The sequence below is a fragment of the Macrotis lagotis genome, chromosome 1 (assembly GCF_037893015.1).
Source record: "Macrotis lagotis isolate mMagLag1 chromosome 1, bilby.v1.9.chrom.fasta, whole genome shotgun sequence".
Taxonomy (NCBI): Eukaryota; Metazoa; Chordata; class Mammalia; order Peramelemorphia; family Peramelidae; genus Macrotis; species Macrotis lagotis.
In genome coordinates this window covers 511,879,837-511,900,368 of record NC_133658.1, presented here as the reverse complement: position 1 = coordinate 511,900,368, position 20,532 = coordinate 511,879,837, and positions in this window count along the sequence as shown.

The following is a 20,532-nucleotide window of genomic DNA, read 5'->3' as shown; positions in this document are numbered from 1 at the left end:
CATTTAGAGATATATAAAGTTTCCCCTGAAACTGCCTTGGCAGCATCCCATAAATTTTGGTATGCTGTCTCATTATTAAAATTTTCTTGAATATAATTATTGATTATTTCTATTATTTGCTTTTTGATCTACCCATTATTTGAGATAAAGTTATTTAATTTCCAATTAGTTCTTGATTTCTCTTTCCTTGAACCTTTATTATTTGTAGTTTTTATTACATCATGGTCTGAGAAGTGTATGTTTATTATTTCTGCTTTTCTGCATTTGATTATAAGGTTTTTGTGCCCTAGTATATGGTCAATTATGGTGAAGGTAAAAATCACCTAGTCTGTTACAGAAGCTAGACCGGCATCAATGTAGAGAAAAAGAGGAATTGTCCTAAAAAATATTGATATGCACAGAACTTTCAACTGGCATAAATTTTTAACATATATATATATATATATATATATATATATATATATATTCAGAAGGCAGAAGCAAAAGCAGATAATAGAAAATGATTATAAAAGCATGGGCACAGTACTTTATTTTCAAGACTGATTCAATTTATAATGGGTTTCAACATTGAGGAAAGCTGAGATAAGAATATTTTTAAAAGCTGTATTAGGAAAAAGAAAATTCAGAGAAAGAATAGGGTCACTACTAGAGTTGGATAGGAGGATGATTACTGATAATGGAGAGAAAATAGAGTTACTCAGTTATTATTTTACTTCTGTTGACTTGCCTAAGAGAATAACCTTTGATCTGGAAAGAACAGAACAAAAAATATCTAATAAGAAGTTGACAACTAACATAAATGAGATAATAGTAAGAGAGCACCTCTAGACCTTGCCTTTAGATTCAATAATTCCTTAATGCCACATCCTTATGGACATCACTGAAAGTTATAATCTTGACTGTATATGCTGTATCCTAATTGTGAATGCTTTTGCCCTCTAGATATTAGTGAAACCATCAAATTAGTAATTAAAGGGAGGAAGTGAAGCATGCATCTTTATTCAACATCATCAAATGAGCAGACTGAAAAAATGTAAAATAATGAAAATTTGAAATGTTTAATGAGCAATCCCTCCCAGAGGAGAATTAGTAGGAAGGCTATAGAAGAAATGTTTGGGGACAGAGAGATCTTCCCTGTATTTCTAAAGGAAAAAAAAACCCACCATAGTATGAGGGTGTTTGTGTGTGTGTGTGTGTGTGTGTGTGTGTGTGTGTGTGTGTGTACATGTGGACTAACAATCCAAATATGAAAGGCACAATTCCCCCAGGAAAATCACCAGAAAAATATCCTCCATTACCCATTCATTACACCTAACTTTTCTCTATTTTTGCTCAGGGCACTTCCTGATACCCACCAAAAGGCGGCAAGCTGATGAAGCTTCAGAGCCCAGCAGGAGTCAAGCTTCCAGGGATTCCTACTGTCAAAGAAATCTGGCAAGGTTTATAAAGCACTGTTTATCCAAGCTATCTCTACTTACTTATCTATTTAGGTAGCCTCCTGGGCCCAACAAAGAGCCCAGCAAAAAGAAAGCAACAGAAAAAAAAAAACACCAACAACAACACAGGTGGGAACACAATGTTCTTTAGCCTGACTATGAGGGTCAGAAGAATCCCCATAAGAAGGCAGAAGTTTAAATACAAACAAAATCAACCTCAGAACATGGGAACACCAAAGAGTGTGTTGGGGAGAAGTAGTGTTAAATTTTAATTTAGAAAATTTATTCCTAAATAAACAATCTCACTATAGTCATATTGTTAGCCTGAGAAAGAAGGATGATGTTTTGTTGCTGTTATTTCTCAGCCACTTGGGTCTTCTCTCAATCACCCTGTAGTGCATCGTCTTTGTCAATTTGCTCTTCAAGGCAGCTGATGTTTGGTTCCCATGGATCACCAACATCTGTGTAGAGTTCTACTGTAGGCTGAGTAAGTATGAATTAGAGTGTTTATTTTACTAGTTGGAACACACCTGAAATCTAATGTTATATGACAAGCAGACATATATCTATAAAACAAGGTTCATGTGAAGATCTATAAGTCCAGAAGGTTCATATGCAGCAAGAGGAAACAAATAAGCCTTTCAAATTAGATAAAGTTTGATGCTATTGAAAGTCAAGACAAGACTGGTCTTCATATGTGGTCTCAAGCCCCTTTATTATTCTGGTTGTTCTATTCAGGTTGCTTCCAGCTTTCTAAATCCTTCTAAAACTATAGTTCCCAGGACTATCAGTCAGAATGGAGAAGGATTCACATCTACTTATTCCTAAAAACTATCCTGTTCTTAATGCAACCAAGATCACATAAGGTTTTTTAAGAAAAAAATAATATTGATGATGTAATTTACATGTACATAAAACATACATATATATACACCTGCACATACATAATATAAACATATATATATATGTATGTATGTATGTATGTATATATATATATATATATATATATATATATGGAGAGAGAGAGAGAGAGATAAAACATTCTATAGAGCTTTCCCAGTCAATCAAGCTCATCAAAGTATCATTCGGAGACTAGAATTTCCTTTCTCTTTCTACCACCTTTTTCCCTCAAATTAAGAAGCATTTGTCTCTTTCCAGTTTTATAAATCTGGATTTATAAATGTAAATTTATATTTATATATAAATATTTATATATTTTATTTATATTAAATATTATAATATATTATAAATATTTATATATAAAGTCAAATAGAAAGGGATCCCTGTGTACTACATATTGATTCAGAAAATAAGAAATTAACATTATGTGTATTGTATTTTTCTTTTGTTAAACATTTTTCAATTTCAATTAATCTGATTGGACTGAACTTCCAAGTTTCACCTATTGACAGGTCTCAAAGTTTTTGCTTTTGCAGTATTCTCTCATGTTCCACCATCTATCATGATGACCTCAGACTAAGTTCTTTTTCCCCTCCCCCCTTCCTTTGTGTGTTATCTCTCCACATTAGACTACAAACTCCTTGAGGGCAATAACTATCTTTTTCTTTTCCTACTTTCCTCCCCCCCCCCCCCCAACTCTCTCTCTCTTCCCTGTGCAGTGGCTGGAATTTGGCAGGTGTTTAATGACTCTTCTAAATACTCCAGTTACTGGACCTCTTATGCTCCTGACCTTTTAAAGTCCAGAAGTTCATAATTTGTCCATTCATTCTACAAAGACCAGGTAAGAATAGACACAATTGAGACAAAAGAATCATGTTCACCAGGCTTTCTTCATGGCTACAAGGCAACCATACTATTGCCTACAGCTCCTACCGGCACTACCTCTCTCTTTACTTTCTTCCTCACTTGGAACCATTAAGGACACACACACACACACACACACACACACACACACACACACACACACAAACACATAAACAGAGAGAGAGAGAGCGAGAGAGTGAGAGAGCGAGAGAGAGAGAGCATTTTATTCTGTTCAATACTATTGAATGCACACTCAGCATCTAAAGTGGTTCAGTAATCTGCTAAAAACTTTACTGTCATCATTCTCAAGACTGATGGGAAACTATCAGAAAATACTGGTATACATTTTGAAATGGAGAGTGGAGATCCCCCCTGCCCTTGCCATGATGTGTGTTCAAAGTAGGCTCACCAACTCTCCACAGGTATTGGTAGCATGCAAATTATATTGAACCTACTCAAGAACTGGACCATAAGACCAATCCTCGGTGCTATTTATATCCATCTTCTCTTACCTTAACTTGCTTCCATCTTCTATACTAAATTTTTTTTTAATCTCAGTTGGTTTATGAATTTTCTGTATGGTCACATCAGTCTCTCTAGACAAATTCCATTTTATCTCCTCATTGGAATTGTCTCTCCTTTTGAGTTTAGAATTTCATTTATGAGAATTTCCTATTTGTCCCAGGCTGCCTTCCATGATAGAATTTAAATTCATGGTACCTTTCTGTTAAACTCTTTGAAAACTATTTTCCCACAAAAAAAGTACATATGACAGAGCATTACTAGTTTTCCTTTACTTTTCTGTCACAACTTTCAGAAAATAAGTCACTATCAATAAGATTCCTGTCATTTTTCACCCCTATTAGTGAGAATCAGATTCAGAATAAAATTTCTAATTTTTTTGTTCCTGTCTTGGAAGGTGAAATTTTCATGAAAACAAGTTAAGGAGGCTTCTGCTCTGTTTTTGGCAGAGAGAGAGTCAAGCAGATGTTTGGATAATTGAAGTTCCCCACCCATGCCTTGGTGCCAGGCTTATAATCCAGTTTCCAAGCTCCTTGTCTATTCTAATTGCTTACAGTTGCCTTACAGTAAACTCCAATGACAAAGTTACTTCTGTTTCTCCCCCTATTGATGATGATGATGATGGCATAGTATTGTTGATGGTGATGATAAATAATGATTTAGAAAAGCTTTAAGGCTTTTAAAGCACTTTTACATATATTATTTCATCTGATACTAACAATGACCTTTTGAATTAGGCGCAATTATTATTCTCTCTTTACAAATTAGAAAACTAATGTTGAGAGAGGTTAAATGACATGCTCAGGGTTACACAGTCAAATGTCTGAGATGGAATTTGAACTCTGGTCTTCTTGACTCTAAGATTAACTTCAATGAGTCACCTGATTTTCTCCAGTTTTCACTTACTGATCTCTGCCATGCTTTTCCTGTCTTCTTCTTCTTGGATTTCTTCACATCAATATGCTTTCTTAATACACAAGGCTATTTCTCCCCTTTAACCCCATTTGTTGTTGTTTTTAAGAAGACACTCATCCAGTGCTACATTCTATTTCTCCTAGATTCATCAATGCTTATGATAGAGGTCTAATTTATGTCATAGGGTAATAGCTTCATGTTTTTAGCAACATGTGTTCAGTCATCTAGTCCAGCTCTTTCATGTTACAACTGTGTAATCTGAGGTCTGGGATATTTAAGTAATCTGCACAAGGTCACCTAAAAAAGTAAATAAGTAATAGAAGGATCTGAAGCCAGGACCTCAGATTCCAAAAGTCTGCATTTTTCAATCAGCATGTTGCTGTTGATTTGGAATATATTCCAAATATATCCATAATCTATCCAGAAACTTGTTTCTCTTTCCCCCTTCACTGATCCTTACCCAAATGTTCTCTTCTATGCTTCCCTTTCCTATTCTGATTCCTGGATTTGTTTTACTTTGCATGAATTTACCTTCTTAATTATAGTACTGTGACTCAACCCCTAGGCTATATTACTCCTGTTTCTGCTAATAACCATGCCAAATCTCAGAAATATCTATGAGATTAAATTTATCTCTCTCTTTCCATTAGGACCTTGAGTTGTGCTTATTGCCTAAACTTTGAATAGTTGTATGTAGATATTTTAGACAAAGACTTTATTACTACTTCCAATACTCAGTTTTGTCTTCTGTGAACTTCTATATATCTTAACTAATGCTAGCTAACATTTATATGACACTTTAATGTTTGTAAAATATTTTAAACTTATTACTTCACTGGATCCTCCGTGATCCAGTGAATAAGGTGTCATTATTATCTCTATTTTATAAATGAAGACATTGAGATTTAGTGACATAGATACCAAGACTTACTGACTTTAAGTCTAGGATTCTAAACACTGAGTTACCCAACTGCTTCAATCACTCTTCTACCTTCATGCACTCTATAAGATCTATTTGGTGGGTATACAAAAGTAGCTTTCTCAAAAGAAGGGGAAATTTTATTTCAAAGAGACTGGGGGGAAGATAGACACACTGGCTTATTGGTGACCAATAAATTTTGGAAAGAAATTTGGAATTATATAAATAATTTCACTTGACCCACAGATTTTACTTCTAGGCATATACTCGAAGAAGTCCATTGACAAGAAGAGAATGCCCAAATAAAACAAATTATTTTTAACAATGCTTTTTGCGATAACAAAGCATTAGAAACTCTTTCCTATATAGCCCTTTGCAAAGACACCTACAAAAGTAATATATAACACTTTTTTTCAAAAAAATCAGCTAAACCAAATTTTTTTTAAAATGTAATTTTTTTCTTCCTCTAATATTTTTTATTTCTAAGGCCTTTTTACTATAACATAAGAGAAATGGGCTAGTCCTGCAACACCCCCCCCATTCCCTTTGTCCCATGATAACTAGGAATGGGACTGGGGGAACTTGTTGGTAGAAGAAAAAGAACTATAGCAAAACTATGTCAGAGAAAATTAATTTTGGAATCAGGGAGAAAAGTTCACTCAACAAGTTTTAAAAGGAGTGACTGTCTTGGGGAGGCCTCTTGTCCTTCTTGTCTCTAGAATGTATAGATTGAATCTCACTATGTCTCAGTTTCTGTCTTCCTTTCTTTCTCTTTAAATCTGCCCCTATGTCTGGATATGTCTCTTTTCATGTCTTTTTCTTTCTTTTCTATGTGTCTCTCTCTGTCTCTCTCCATTTCTGTCTCTGTCTGTGTCTGTATCTCTCTCAGTCTCTGTCTCTTTATGTCTATGTCTGTTTCTCTCCCTCTCCCTTCCTCTCACTGACTCTCTGTTTCTGTCTCCCTCTCTCTATATCACTGTCTCTCTCTCTCTGTCTCTGTTTCTCTGTCTCTTTCTCTTGTCTCTCTGTCTGTCTGTCTCTGTGTCTGTCTCTCTCTGTATCCCTGTCTCTCTGTTTCTGTCTCTCTTTCTCTTTCTCTCTGTCTCTGTCTCTGTCTCTCTCTGTCTCTGTCTCTCTCTCTCTGTCTCTCTCTCTCTCTGTCTCTCTCTCTCTCTCTCTCTCTCTCTCTCTCTCTCTCATCTTTCTCTAGCTTCCTTGAGGTATAGGAGACAGGTAACATTCCTCTACTGTGGTAAATATTGTGACTGTTTTCATGTGGCAACTGGAGCAGGATTTGACTCTCTTCTACTTTGCTCCTTTCTTCAATGTAAGTGACCCAATGGCAATCTAAAGATGGATTTTTCCCAGTCTTGGAGGCAATTCTGTGAGTTTTAGAGGTTGATAGTTCCTTGATTCGTCTATCAGTGCTGGAGGCACTTTGGGAGGTGATTAGAATCTCAGGACTGAGCCAGAACACATGTTTCATTGAAAGAGTTGATGAGACTGGAGACACCTTAGGAGAAGGAGAACCACAGTTTGCAACTGAGTTGAAGGTGAAATGATGATTCAGCAGTTTTGAAAAAAAAGATCAGATTTTCATGTGCTATCTCAATCAACTTTGCAGGATTATACAATTAGAAGTCACTGATCCATATTTAAGTACTTGTATGAGTCTTTTGTGGTTTAAATATTTCTTGTATAATATAGGAAATGCATATTTGTTTCCTACTTTTTCTAATTGCATGTTTAGTACCTTTCTCTTGCCTTATGAGAATTTTAGGTTTGGACCAAACTAACTGTACATAACATTTTCTGCAACTCTGGGAGAGGGGCCTAAAGAGCCAGAGAAAAGAAAAGGAGTCTTAATTCTTTCTCTAGAGGCCATGTTGCCCTAGGACTAATCCTGGTTTGCACAGGTGGGTCCAGAACTAAGTCCTCCTTTAAAGGGAGAAAGTAGTCCAGGGCCCTGGGACCAGTTAGAGTTCTGTATAGTGACAATTAAATTTTCAAGAAAAAAGACTTTTGGGGGCAGCTAGGTGGCGTAGTGGATAAAGCACTGGCCTTGGAGTCAGGAGTACCTGGGTTCAAGTCTGGTCTCAGACACTTAATAATTACCTAGCTGTGTGGCCTTGGGCAAGCCACTTAACCCATTTGCCTTGCAAAAAAAAAAAAGACTTTTATAGGCTAAGTCCATTCTTGACCAGAAGTCACGTATCTCATATTCATGGCTATTTAATTCCTAAATCAATTTCTATCTTCTTCAATCTTTTCCTTCAAGGGGGGGAGGTATTAAGAAAATACAGTCTGGGACCCTGTTTCATTCATTTTTTTCTTAAGACTTTAGCCAATCTTGGGCAAAGCTTTCTTATTTGTTTGACAGGATCATTAGTACCCACAGAAGGGAAGCAGGGCTTTTTAAAGTATGTAAAGGTTTATATATATGTGTGTGTGTGTGTGTGTGTGTGTGTGTGTGTGTGTGTGTGTATAATGAATGTGATTTCAACTGAAATATATATAGAGATATATAAATTTATATTATTTCAACTGAAATTAACAATAAACTCATTGGTTAGTCATTATAGGTTATTATTACTCTTTTTCCACATAAGGAAACAGAGGCACAGAGAGATCTCAACTTGCCCATAATTATCACATATCTGTTACATGTCAGGGACAAGATTTGTACCTGGCTCTTCCTGATTCCAAGTCCTAAATCATGCTAGCTCTCAACCAGTAATGTATACCAGGTTGGTCATATAGGTGCTACTCTACTTCCATGAATCTTTTAGGCCGAGACTACTGGCACAATGAAATGACTATTAATTGAAAAGTGCAGTAATGTTCAGCCAATATAGACCCAAGCTGGACTTGAACCAATGACTGGAGGGAGAAGGTGAAAGTTTCCATGTCTCCTTTTTTTTGTTGTTATTTCTCTCCGGCACATGTGGGATTTATTTTGTGTGGGCTTAAATATTACTTTCAAAATAAACTCAAATGGCCTAAATGTTTCATTGAACAATTCTTAGTAAAGATAAAAAACCACCTGCAGTGGAAGAGAAAACAGACAGCCAAATTTAAATTGCCCCAGTGTTTAGAGTTTCCTGAATGGAATTCTCAGGCGCTTTGTCAGACAATGTAAAGATCTCATCTGTCCAGAGTTGATTAGAACTATCCCAAAATGGAATTGCTTTTTCTTAAATCCAAACAAAAGGAGTAGAAAAGGGAAAGAAAGTCCCCTAAATTGAAAAACAAAAACATAGATTTAAATGACCATTACATTCTTGATACCAATTGAGAGCTAAATAGTCTATTCTTAAATAAGTAACTGGTCTGTTTCTCTAAGAATTTACAACTATGTAATCTCAGTGTAAGGCCATGACCCTTGTGAAAATAATGTAATGTAAGGGATTTTATGGTCATTTTAATGATTGACCTCATAAAATAATACAAGTGATGTAAATGCATGTATGCACAAACCATATTCTTAAACTTACACAATTCTATGGGAATTCAGTTATATTGCTTGAGAATTTGGCCTAGCTCCCCTTATTATGGAAATTCCCATAGACTAACATGAACTAGGAATCTACCCACAGTCACAAACCCCTGTAGAATGAGAATCTGGCATACAATGCACAGAATAAAATCTATCGTGTTTAGATGAGCATTTTATCTCGATTTTACTTTATCAATTTATAAGGGACGAGTAGAAGTGTACCTTCCCACTCCTCTCCAATGGTAACCTCAATTTATTCCTAAGGTTCCAGTCCAGCAAGACATGAAAAGTTTTCTGATTCCTATGGGGTCTAGAAAAGGCAATATCCCTGCTAGCCTCAGCTTCTCTTGTTTTAAATTGAATGGTGGTGCTCTATGTCACAGCTCTATTGAAGATGATGTCAATAAAACAACAAGCATAAAAATACAGTTTGTATATATAAATTCAAGATAAGTCACTGAAAACAGGAATTTTGCTGTAACTTGGTTACCTGGCAAAATACACTCATTTTCTAGGTTAGCAAATGCCAACAATGTTAATTGAATTTATACCAAAACATAACATTTGAAAAATGTTAGTCTGTTCCACTCATTATTTATAGACCACCTAAGGGCAATGTACTCTTTAGAAGCCAATATCTCATCCTGCATTTTATCATACAGCAATAGTGCAGTAATGGAGGGAGCAAAAGAAATGAGGAGAATGAAAGGGGGAAAAACACAGGAAAATATTATTTCTATAACAAGTTTAAATGATTCATTTTCTCCACAGAAAAGGTACCCACAAAGTGATCTTGAGAACAGTCTTCATGCATATGGACAATGGACATTACCTCTTTCATCTAAGGACACAAGGGGAAAAAGAAAGACTTACATTGCAACATGAAAAATTTAGGTTAGCTCAAAGAAGAATTATTTGGAAGAGAAAGTTGTTAGCTAGAATGAATAGCTGAGGACTGTTATGTAATTCTGTCTGTATAACAATTCTCACATCTATATAACAAATGTGTGAGGGTTGCATCGCACTTTTATACACATTATCTCTTGAGGCATAGAGCTATATAAAAAGACTGATGCTGATGTCAGGAGAACCCATCCATAAACTCTGATTTAAAGAAGAAATGGCCAAAAGCTGAAAGTAAGTTCAAATAGCTGAGTATAGTAAAAGAATGATAAAATTAGAGTTGGAAGGACCCTTTTAGAAACCATCTGGTTCAACCTCCTTACAGATGAGGAAATCGAGTCTCAAAAGGTTAATTGATTTCCCCTAAGTGGCAGTAAGGGACAGTCAAGATTTGACATCATGTAACCAGATTCTAAATCCTTCATTCTTTCCAGATAAGATTAAACTGAGAATGATCATCTAAGCCTTTTAATGCTGTCTGAGGTGTTCAAATTGAATGGGATAATAATTAAGAGATGCAAAACTACTCAAGTTTTAGTTTGTTTCTATTTTTTTAATTTATAAAATAAGAAAAAAATTCTTGTGTCAGATTTTTATCACAAAAGAGAAAGAAAGACAAAAAGACAGAAATGAAAGAAGAAAGAAAAAAGAAAGAAAGAAGGAAGGAAGGAAGGAAGGAAGGAAGAAAGAAAGAAAGAAAGAAAGAAAGAAAGAAAGAAAGAAAGAGAAAGAAAGAAAGAAAGAAAGAAAGAAAGGAAGGAAGGAAGGAAGGAAGGAAGGAAGGAAGGAAGAAGATAAAAATGTATCTTTAAAGGCTTTTCTTAAAAGATGATTCCCATATATATGGTAAGATGTCACCAGATGATTTGATACATGCAGCAGTAACAAGCTTCTGCTTATTCAAAGAATCCTGGGTAATTACTGCCAGAACTCATAGGGTTTAGGGTACCTATCATCCTTAGTTCTACAGTTGCATACCAGGTTCATTGCTCTGGGGTTGCCTGATTTCTCAATAGGGAAATAAGACTCCCCAGTGCTTTATCTCCCCCCCCACCCCCATCCAGTCTCAGATCTGGAAGAAAACTTATTACTTATAGAGATGCTAAGCATAGAAATAGTTATGTACTCAGTCTAGGGTTTTTTTGCCATCAAGGAGATAAAATTTAAAAAGTACTCAAAATACAAGCATGAAGCAAGTATCGATCAAGAAATTTATTTTCACAAAGAGAATACTAAGCAATAAAAAAATCATAACAATTAGGACAAAATCCAACTTTTCACTCAGTACGATCAGTTGGAAGGATAACAGATAAACCTATTTGGACAGTGCATATAAAGCTGCTATTCAGCTATTTTCTATTTCACCTCTGCACTGACATTGATCAAACAACCAAAGAGGCTACAAGAAAGCTTTTCTTTTCTCCCTTGTTGATGTTTTCTTTTTCGAGAGTCCATTCCTGCTACTATTGCTGTAACCAAATTACTTGGGCTTGGTACCAAATTATCCTTGTTACCAATGTTCACAGTCCTTCCAGCACCTTTCTTTGAACAGAAGATTGATGGCAAAGGAAAGGAAGCAAAAAAGGAGAAGCAAATCAGCCTTGGGCCTCTTATACAAGGTGGATTAGCTCGGTTCATATTCCACAAGAGAAGCAGAAACCTAGAGTGCCCCATTACCAGATATGGGAGGACCCTTCTTTATCTATCTCCTACAGGAGTCATATTTTATCTCCTCAAAAGTCATCTCCAAGAGATTCTCTCCCTAGAATTTCCCAGGTATGACATTCTTTGTCATCAGCTTTGCCACACTTGTTGAGAATATCTATTATATAGTCCAAGTAAAAGAATTTTGCATAGATGGTGTGTTCTCCAAATGATTCTTTTTGTAATTGGTCTTAATAAGAGTGCATCAAGTCTTAGGACATTGCAATTTCCTTAAACAAGATTTATAAACATTCAAAAAAATGACTAAACAAAACACATAGGGAAAAACCAAATGCATGAAAAATACCTATTGTGCAGATTCCATTATACAGACAGATGCACAGCTGGTCATCAACACATAGAGCTTTGACACACACATTAAATGACACTAAGTTGGGCTCAGAATTAAAAAGCAGAAGAGAGTCAGCTGGATTGTCTTTGCTAACTTGTATATAACACTTCCAGGAAGATCAGTCTTCTTCCTAAAACAAATGCTCATCCTTTTAATAGCAATATTTTCCTGGTCATTATTTAAGGCTGTGAATCAAAGCATCACAGAGTCCAAAAAAAATCAAAATTGCATGTCACTTCAAGAAAATGGATAGATACATTATAGGTATAAATCATCAGTAGCACATTATTAATGATAAACTGCCCATAAGAAGCAACAATCAAAGAAGATGAGTAAGCTATATTCTGAGGAAGATGGGTATTAGATGGATAGTCTGTGTACTACAATGTAAGTTTATAATATTATGAGAACTAGAGGAAGACCTTCGGCATGATTAGTGGACCTTCTTCAGAGGAACATAGGCATGAACAAAGGCACACAGGATGACATGACATGGTGAGGTTAGCATCTATGTTATTGGAAGAAGTACCAAACTGACGGTGAAGGACATTATAATGGTAGGAGGAATAAAGGAATCTCTCCTGTTCTATGATTTTCAACATTCTTTTCAGTGACTTGGAAGAAAACCAAAGATGGAATTTTTGCCAAATTTGTAGGTAACAGAAAGATCAAAATAAAAATTAGCCTTTAGATGGAAAAGTGAGTATACAAAATAGAGTCCTGTGGGCTAGAATAAGGGGCTGGTAAGCAAAATTTTAATTTGGAAACCTGCATACATACACATACACATATATACATATATATTTATTTAAACACACATGTATATTTGCATATATATATATATAAACGTATAAATTCTATACTTAGATTCAAAAAAGTCAGCATCTTAAGTGGAAGATGAGAGCATCCCAAACTAGCAATAGTTCATCTTGAAGAATATTAATATTGAGTGAACTACATACATTCCAAAATGGTAGTGAGAAACTTAATATAATTTTAGGCCACATTTAAAGAAATATAGTAGAAAATATATATGAAGAAAAAAGTTGTCTGCATCTAGAGAAAGAAGTGATAAAATAATTTTACATATATATGAATTTATATTTATGTATACTTATTTATGTCTAATGGTAATCATCTCTAGGGTGGGGGAAAGAAAAAAAAGAAATTTATATGCTAATTTTATTGCATATTTGACAGGAATAAAAAATTGTACATGGTAGATTTATAATTTTATGTAAAATCCTCTTCTTGATTGTACTGTTATATAAATGCTTATTTTATTCCATAAATTAAAAATGAAATTTTAAAATAGAAGCCTAATATCCAGAACATATAGTTACTTCATTGTACCTTAAGACCTCTAGTCAGGTTAAACCACGTGTGCTATATTGAATTCATTAGTGGGTATTCCATTTTATGAAGGATTTAGCTGGTGAGGATCCATAAGAAGGGAATCAGGAAAACCAGTGGCATCAATTTTATATCATAAGAGGAAAAGTTGAAGGAATCTAAAATTTGTAGATTGGAGAAGAAAACATCTTAGAGGTCATTCTTATTGATAAGTAAGGAAACAAGAGCTCAGAGGGATAAAGTAATGACCAAATTCACATGTGAACTAAGGAGCTGAGGGACCAAAGAAACACAGGGGACTTCTTTAATTCAAGAAGAAGGTCCCAAAGAAGTCTGAAGGCAGATCTTAAACCATGGACCTCTAAGACTCCATGCTCAATTTTCTTTCCATGATACTATTTCCTTTTTTTTTCCTCAACTAGGTGACTGTAGTAAAGTTCCTTTATTTCTATTCTCTTGTACATACTCAATAATCCAGCCACTGTTTAATTTCTTACCTATAAAACCCCATCTACCATCTGGCTTGTCTTTCCCCTTCTCACTTTTTCACCTTAGTCCTTTTAGCTTTGTTAATGATTGAGCTCAAATAACATATCAGGTGACGTTTCTCAGTCCCACCCACCCCAAGCTATGCTGTCTTTATTAAATGTATATAGATAGATACACATGTACATAATATATACACATATATACATGTAAATACATAAATATATAATATGAATATATTTACATTAATTCTAGTTAATAAACTTCTGCACAGAACATGGCTCTGTATAGTCTAACTCTTTAAATCATTGATTTGGGCATGCTATAGTTAGTAATAATAATAATAATGATAGCAGTAGTTAATGTGTGTATATGTATGTGTGTATATTGATTTATATATGTGTAACTTTAAGAGTTGCAAAGTGCTTTACAAATATTTTATTTCATCTTCATGATGTGACCCTTGGAGGTATATGCTGTGATTATCCCCAAATTAAAAATGAGGAAATTGAAATAGATGAGTATTAAATGACTTACCTAGAGTGATACACCTAGTAAGTATCATGTATATAATATATACATTTATATACATTTAAGTATATACATGAAAATAGACATATGCAAGATATATGTGTATGTAATATTTGTAAGACATTTTTCAAAATTAACTGTTTTATATATATATACATGTTAGTTACTACTACTACTACTACCACCACTAATATTTCTATCAGTACATTACTACTATTACTACTACCTCTACTACTACTACCACCACTGCTACTACCACTACTACTACTGCTGTTGCTGCTGCTATTACTACTGGTGCTGCTACTATTACTAATACTATTGCTACTACTACTACTACTACTATTACTACTACTACTACTACTACCTCTACCAATATCATTACCACTACCACTCCTACTATTACTACTAACTCTAGCACACCCAAGTAGATGACAGGGAAGTTTAGAAAGCCAGAGCTGTACTCTGTACAAGAGAGGTTTACTATAACAATCTTAATACATATCAGGTTATTAGAAATCATTGAAGATATGTGAGATAGTTGAAGATTGATACAATGCATAGGGAAGAACTGAGACAGATACAGCAGAGGACTACCTAAGAGAGAGCTAAGTTCAATGAGAATACCAGAAGACACTGGCTACTCTATAGCATTAAGCTCAAAACTTTCCTTCTAGGACTTGCTCATTCCATCAGTGCAACAATCAGGAACAATTTTGGGCTGTCTGCAAAGGAGAGTGCCATCTGTATAAGGAGCTGTGGAGTTTGAACAAAGTTCAAGGACTATTCCCTTTAATTTAGAAAAAAAACATACCTTATTGTCTGATCTTGTTACCTCTTAGACTTCTCTTCACCTCTTTAAGGATATGATTTCTCGCTCATCACACCCAATTTGGATCAAGGTAAAACATGGAAACAAAGTAAAGACTGACAGAGTGCTTTCCATGGGGGGGGGGGGGGCAGGGAGGGAAGCAAGATTTGGGGGGAAATTGTAAAACTCAAATAATATTTTTAATAAAAAATAAATTTAAAAAAACTTTCCTTCTATATCTATGCCCAAGTCACATGTGTTATTTACATGTGTATGTCCACTCACCATTGCTTTTGAGGTCTGTCTGCCAAATTCCTTACAGATACCCTGGTCACATGTTTTCATTATGTGTGGATGCCTACTCATAATCCCTCTGTATGTTCACTCTTCACCGTATCAATGTATTATTTGTGAGAGAAAAAGTTTAAGGTTTTGTGTGTATATACATACATTATATATATATATAATGTATGTATATATCTGTAGTAGAAATGCTCTGCTGTTACTTTTTTAGCTTTTTGCAAGGCAATGAGGTTAGGTGGCTTGCCCAAGGCCACACAGCTAGCTAATTATTGTCTGAGGCCGGATTTGAACTCAGGTACTCCTGACTCCAGAGCTGGTGTTCTATCCACTTTGCCACCTAGCTGCCCCTCTGCTGTTACTTTTTCTATTATCATAGGAATTTCTAGAAAGTGTTCTAGTATTCTATGTGCACCCATGATCACTATATTATTGCATTAGGTGACTTTTCTTTGAACGTTTTCCTCTGTCTATAACCATATCGATAGGGACTTTCATGAAGTATGATCTAGAGAAAAATTCTAATCTACTAAATACCAAGAATCCATTGTGTCTTTCTGGAGAGTTTTCTGGCAGTTTTATGGAATGAAGGGAATGGATGCTATATAGGAAAGAAGTAAGCATATTCATACATAGGTGAATAGACATAATTTGGCAACTAAGAAATCTACAGTTAGATCTATAATAGGGGTGAATAAGATTTAATCCTCAGGCATGACATCCAGGGGATCATACTTTCTTTCCAGGCGAACAATATTTTTCCACATAGTAACCCCAATCTTCATCTTGGCTCTGGAAATGAGTAGAGAAACCACCCCTACCATTTTCAAGGTCCTAACACTATGTCACCTTTATCTTACAAGACACTGACTTGTTTTCCCCAAACCCTTGACCCCAGGTGAGGGCAAGAATCTTTGGGGTATATTGCAAAAGTACCAGGGATCAAACTGTTCTCTGAAATAATGCTATCTCCCCTCAGCTATTGGATTGTATTCTGCAACACAACCCCTTTCTACTCAACTGATTTTGCCCAAGGTAAAAGAATCTCTACTTACAGCACTATACAGATTTTTGGACTGATAGGCAGGAGGAATAGGATATAATTCTGGCTCTCTTACTAACCAGCTATGGGAATGTCAGTAATTTACTTAATCTCTCTGTGTGTCACATTCCTCACCTATAAAATGAGGGAACTCTAGAGTTCTGGAGAGATTGTGATTCTTATCAATGGGGAATATGTTCATTGTGACAAAATTTTAGTTCTTTTGAAGGATGGAAGTATTATTTGAAGACCATCCCAAACCCTATTGGATTTTTTTGTTAGGGTGAAATCCTTCTGCCATCTTATGAAAATTGCTGGTAAACATTTCATGGTTGATTTGATAAAAGACAGACTCCTCCAGGGAGTTGCTGACCTTTTGGAAACAAATTAATTTAGGGTAAATTAATGTTAGGCTTTGTTACTGTCCTGCGTTAGTTATGCCTCCAGGTTGTACTGCCTTGGGTACACTGGATCGTCACCATAATTTACCATAAGCTTATTACACATGCAACCTTGCAATACTGACATAAGGCATTAAAAATCAAACTAATCGTTCCCTTAAAGCAATGTATTATAAATAGTTTATTTCCTTCTGAGCTATCCTTTCTTTTTTTTTTCCCTTTAGGGGTTTGGGGATCCTAAGTAGATACATTGTTCAGTGGGCTATCAACTGCTGGCTATTCATCATAGTTATATCTCTAAGGACCCACGAACTTTGAACCATTTATCTTTCCATATTATATGTGAGCACACATAGACATGTGCATATATGAATGTGTATGTGTGTGCTTATTTCAAAATAAGTTACAGTGGAAAATGTCAGATGCTCTGTCATCAAGTAGACTGGAATAAATTTATTGAGGGTTTATAAAATTTTTATTAGTCATACAAATAAACCTATGCGTTTTTCTCTGGATGAGGAACAGCAAAGATGGTGATTTAAGTCTTTTGAACCAAAACAGAAACATATTAGAGAAAGGCATGGCTCCCCATCCACTACTACCCCTGGGAAAGGCAGTAAATGAGCCATCTTTCTTGTGCTTTTCCAGGAAGTGATGGAGTTTCCTGAAAAACAAGACTTGAAGCAAATCCTCCAATATGCAACCTTCTTTTTGTGACCTCAGTTAGCCTTGGTCTGTAAGTCAAGTACTAAGTAAGGTATTGGTGTTCAAGAAAAAAGTTGCTAAATTTAAAGCTATAAATTCAAGTTGACTTTAGGCTTACTTGCATACATACCCACATGAGAATTCCCAGAAACAACTTTCTCTGATGAAGTTTTGTTTCTTTCTTCAACAAAACAAATATTTCTTTTAATTGTTATTGTCTTTAAAGCTGATTTGATATTATTTTCTTTGGGATTAAAAGAGACCCTGGCTTTCTGCCTACATTCTTCTTTCTCTGGTAATTTTTTCTTTTCTTCCCTTTATTTATTCCTCCCTCTCTTCCTTTCTTTTTTCCTTCCTTGCTTTTTTCATTTATCCCTCCTTCCCCTCCCTTTTCCCCTTTCTTTCTTCCTTTCTTCCTTCCCTCCCTCCCTCATTCCTTCCCTCTCCCCTTCCTTGCTTCCTTCCTTCCTTCTATCCTTTCTTCCATCTGTCCTTCATTTTCAATAATGTTCTTGATATTAAATGAGAAAATGTAAAGTGATATATCACCATAATACAATATATAAATGTAAGCTGTCATTGTCAACCACCACACTTTGGGAAGTCAATTAGCCTGACAATAAAGACACATGTTATTCTCCTCTTTAGAAGATAATTGCTGGGGTGGCCAGGTGAATAGTGGATAGAGCACTGGCCCTGGAGTCAGGAGAACTTGAGTTCAAATCTGGCCTTAGACACTTAATAATTACCTGTATGACCTTAGGCAAGTCACTTAACCCCTTTGCCTTGCAAAAACCAAAAGAAGAAGAAGAAGAAGAAGAAGAAGAAGAAGAAGAAGAAGAAGAAGAAGAAGACAAAGAAGAATAAAATTTCCATCAGAAGCTTAGGTTTTTATTTTTCAGAAGAAAGGACTAAGTATAGCATTGTGAATGCATTCCATCTCTGAGATATAATCATCCTATCTGTTTGGTCTCCACATATTCCATTTACATGAATATACATGATAAACATACATAACAGCCCTCCAAAAGTAGTTAAATTTATTATAAAATGAGTTTAGCCTCTTCAGAGATTAGCCTCATGATGAGCAACCTTGTTTATAGAACAGTTCATAAAGCTATACATCACTGTCTTTCAGTTTTCTGAGGCATAGTGGATCATTCAAATCTAAGGTTAATGAGATCTATAATGGTCTATACTAATTTAGAACAAAGAAGAATAGAAAATATGCCAGTTTTTAATGAAGCAAAAAATCAGGTTTTTAGGAACTTTTAAAGGATAAATTAGTCTCCAAAACAATTACCTCTATTGTTTCAGGTGTTTTTGCATTAATTAAGATATGCTTCTGTCAATAGATAGATAGGTAGGTAGGCAAGCTACAAAGAATTCTGAGGTACTCAAAGAACTATTCTGTTTAACTCTTATCTATTCTCTTTATTTTGTGACCAGGAGCCCATCTTGCTTATTGAGAATATTCTTTGAGTTCTTCTTTCATATACAAGTTATTATGATTATATCTCACTCTTGCTACATAAATAACCCATTTTTATTTTTTGTCACTTGTCTTTATGCTAATTCTCCTTCATTATTCTTTTTTTGTAACATGTTGCAGCCTCCTCTTGCCTACTATAAAGCTTGCCATTACTATTTGAGAAACAATTTCAGTTCTTTATAAATTATATTTCTTTATGAATTGATATATAATATCAACTTAAAAATATATACAAGTTGTTGCTTAAATGGTTGGCTTTGGTTTCAGGAAGGAGTTTTGGGTTAATGAAAAAACTTTGCAGTTTCCCAAAGATAATTCATTAAATGAACAATAAAGTGTACTTCAGAAGAAGTCAATAAAGATAGGAGGGTGGGAGAAAGCAGTGCAGTTCAATTCTCCACAACTACTCATACAAAGATTTAGAAAGAAAGAGCCTCACTCCTATTGAAAAATCCAAGGATAAAAATAGTCAATTGTTTTTGTCAGCATAGGAAAACAGATCAAACTCTACAGACAATGAAGACAGAGTCTAACCAGGATGCACCCCTCATGGTGCTTTCCAGTACAGAATGAACTAAACTCTGCAGCTGTGTGAGATTGCAATATACAATTCTTGATCCTACAGAAAAAAAGCTTGGATTTCCACAAAAGCAGGAACTGGAAGCTCTGGTGCTGGTGTCCCAAATATGAGTTGCAGATCCAGTAGGAACTATGAAGGGACTACCTAAAAATAGAGAATCAAGATGCAAAAGAATATGAAATAGGATAAAGAAAATAGCAGTTATCACCTCCAGAAATGCACAGAGTCTAGCCTTAAAATCAAGTCCCAATTTCAGATGTAAATTTGGAAGACCTAATTAACAAAAGGGAGAACACCACCATCACAGAAAAAAAATGTTATGGTGATAGGCATACTTAAGACACAAACACAGAATCAGAGATTGATTCAAAAGAAAATTTGCAAGAAAAACAAAGAGAAGAACAGTTAGAAATTTAAGCAGAATTGTTGGAAGAAATAATGAAACAGAATTAAAATGATTTTATAAATGAAATGATAGCTCTAGAGGGAAGAATTGGAAAGAAAGTTTTAAGGGAAAGATTTAGAAGACTAATTAATAACAATACAAAAACTATAAATAATTACTAAATAACAAACTCTTCAAAAATAAGAATGCACCATATGTAAGTGGATGACCACATAAGACAATAAGAAACATTGAAACAAAGTTAAAAACTTAAATGGGGAAAATTAAAATATCTCAGATGAAAAATAATAGATCAAGGAGATATAATTTAAGAATAACTAGACTAAATGAAAGTTCTAACAAACCAAAACAAATAAAAAAGAGCTTCAATATCATATTTCAAGATATCTTGAAAGATACATGCCCAGATCTATTAGC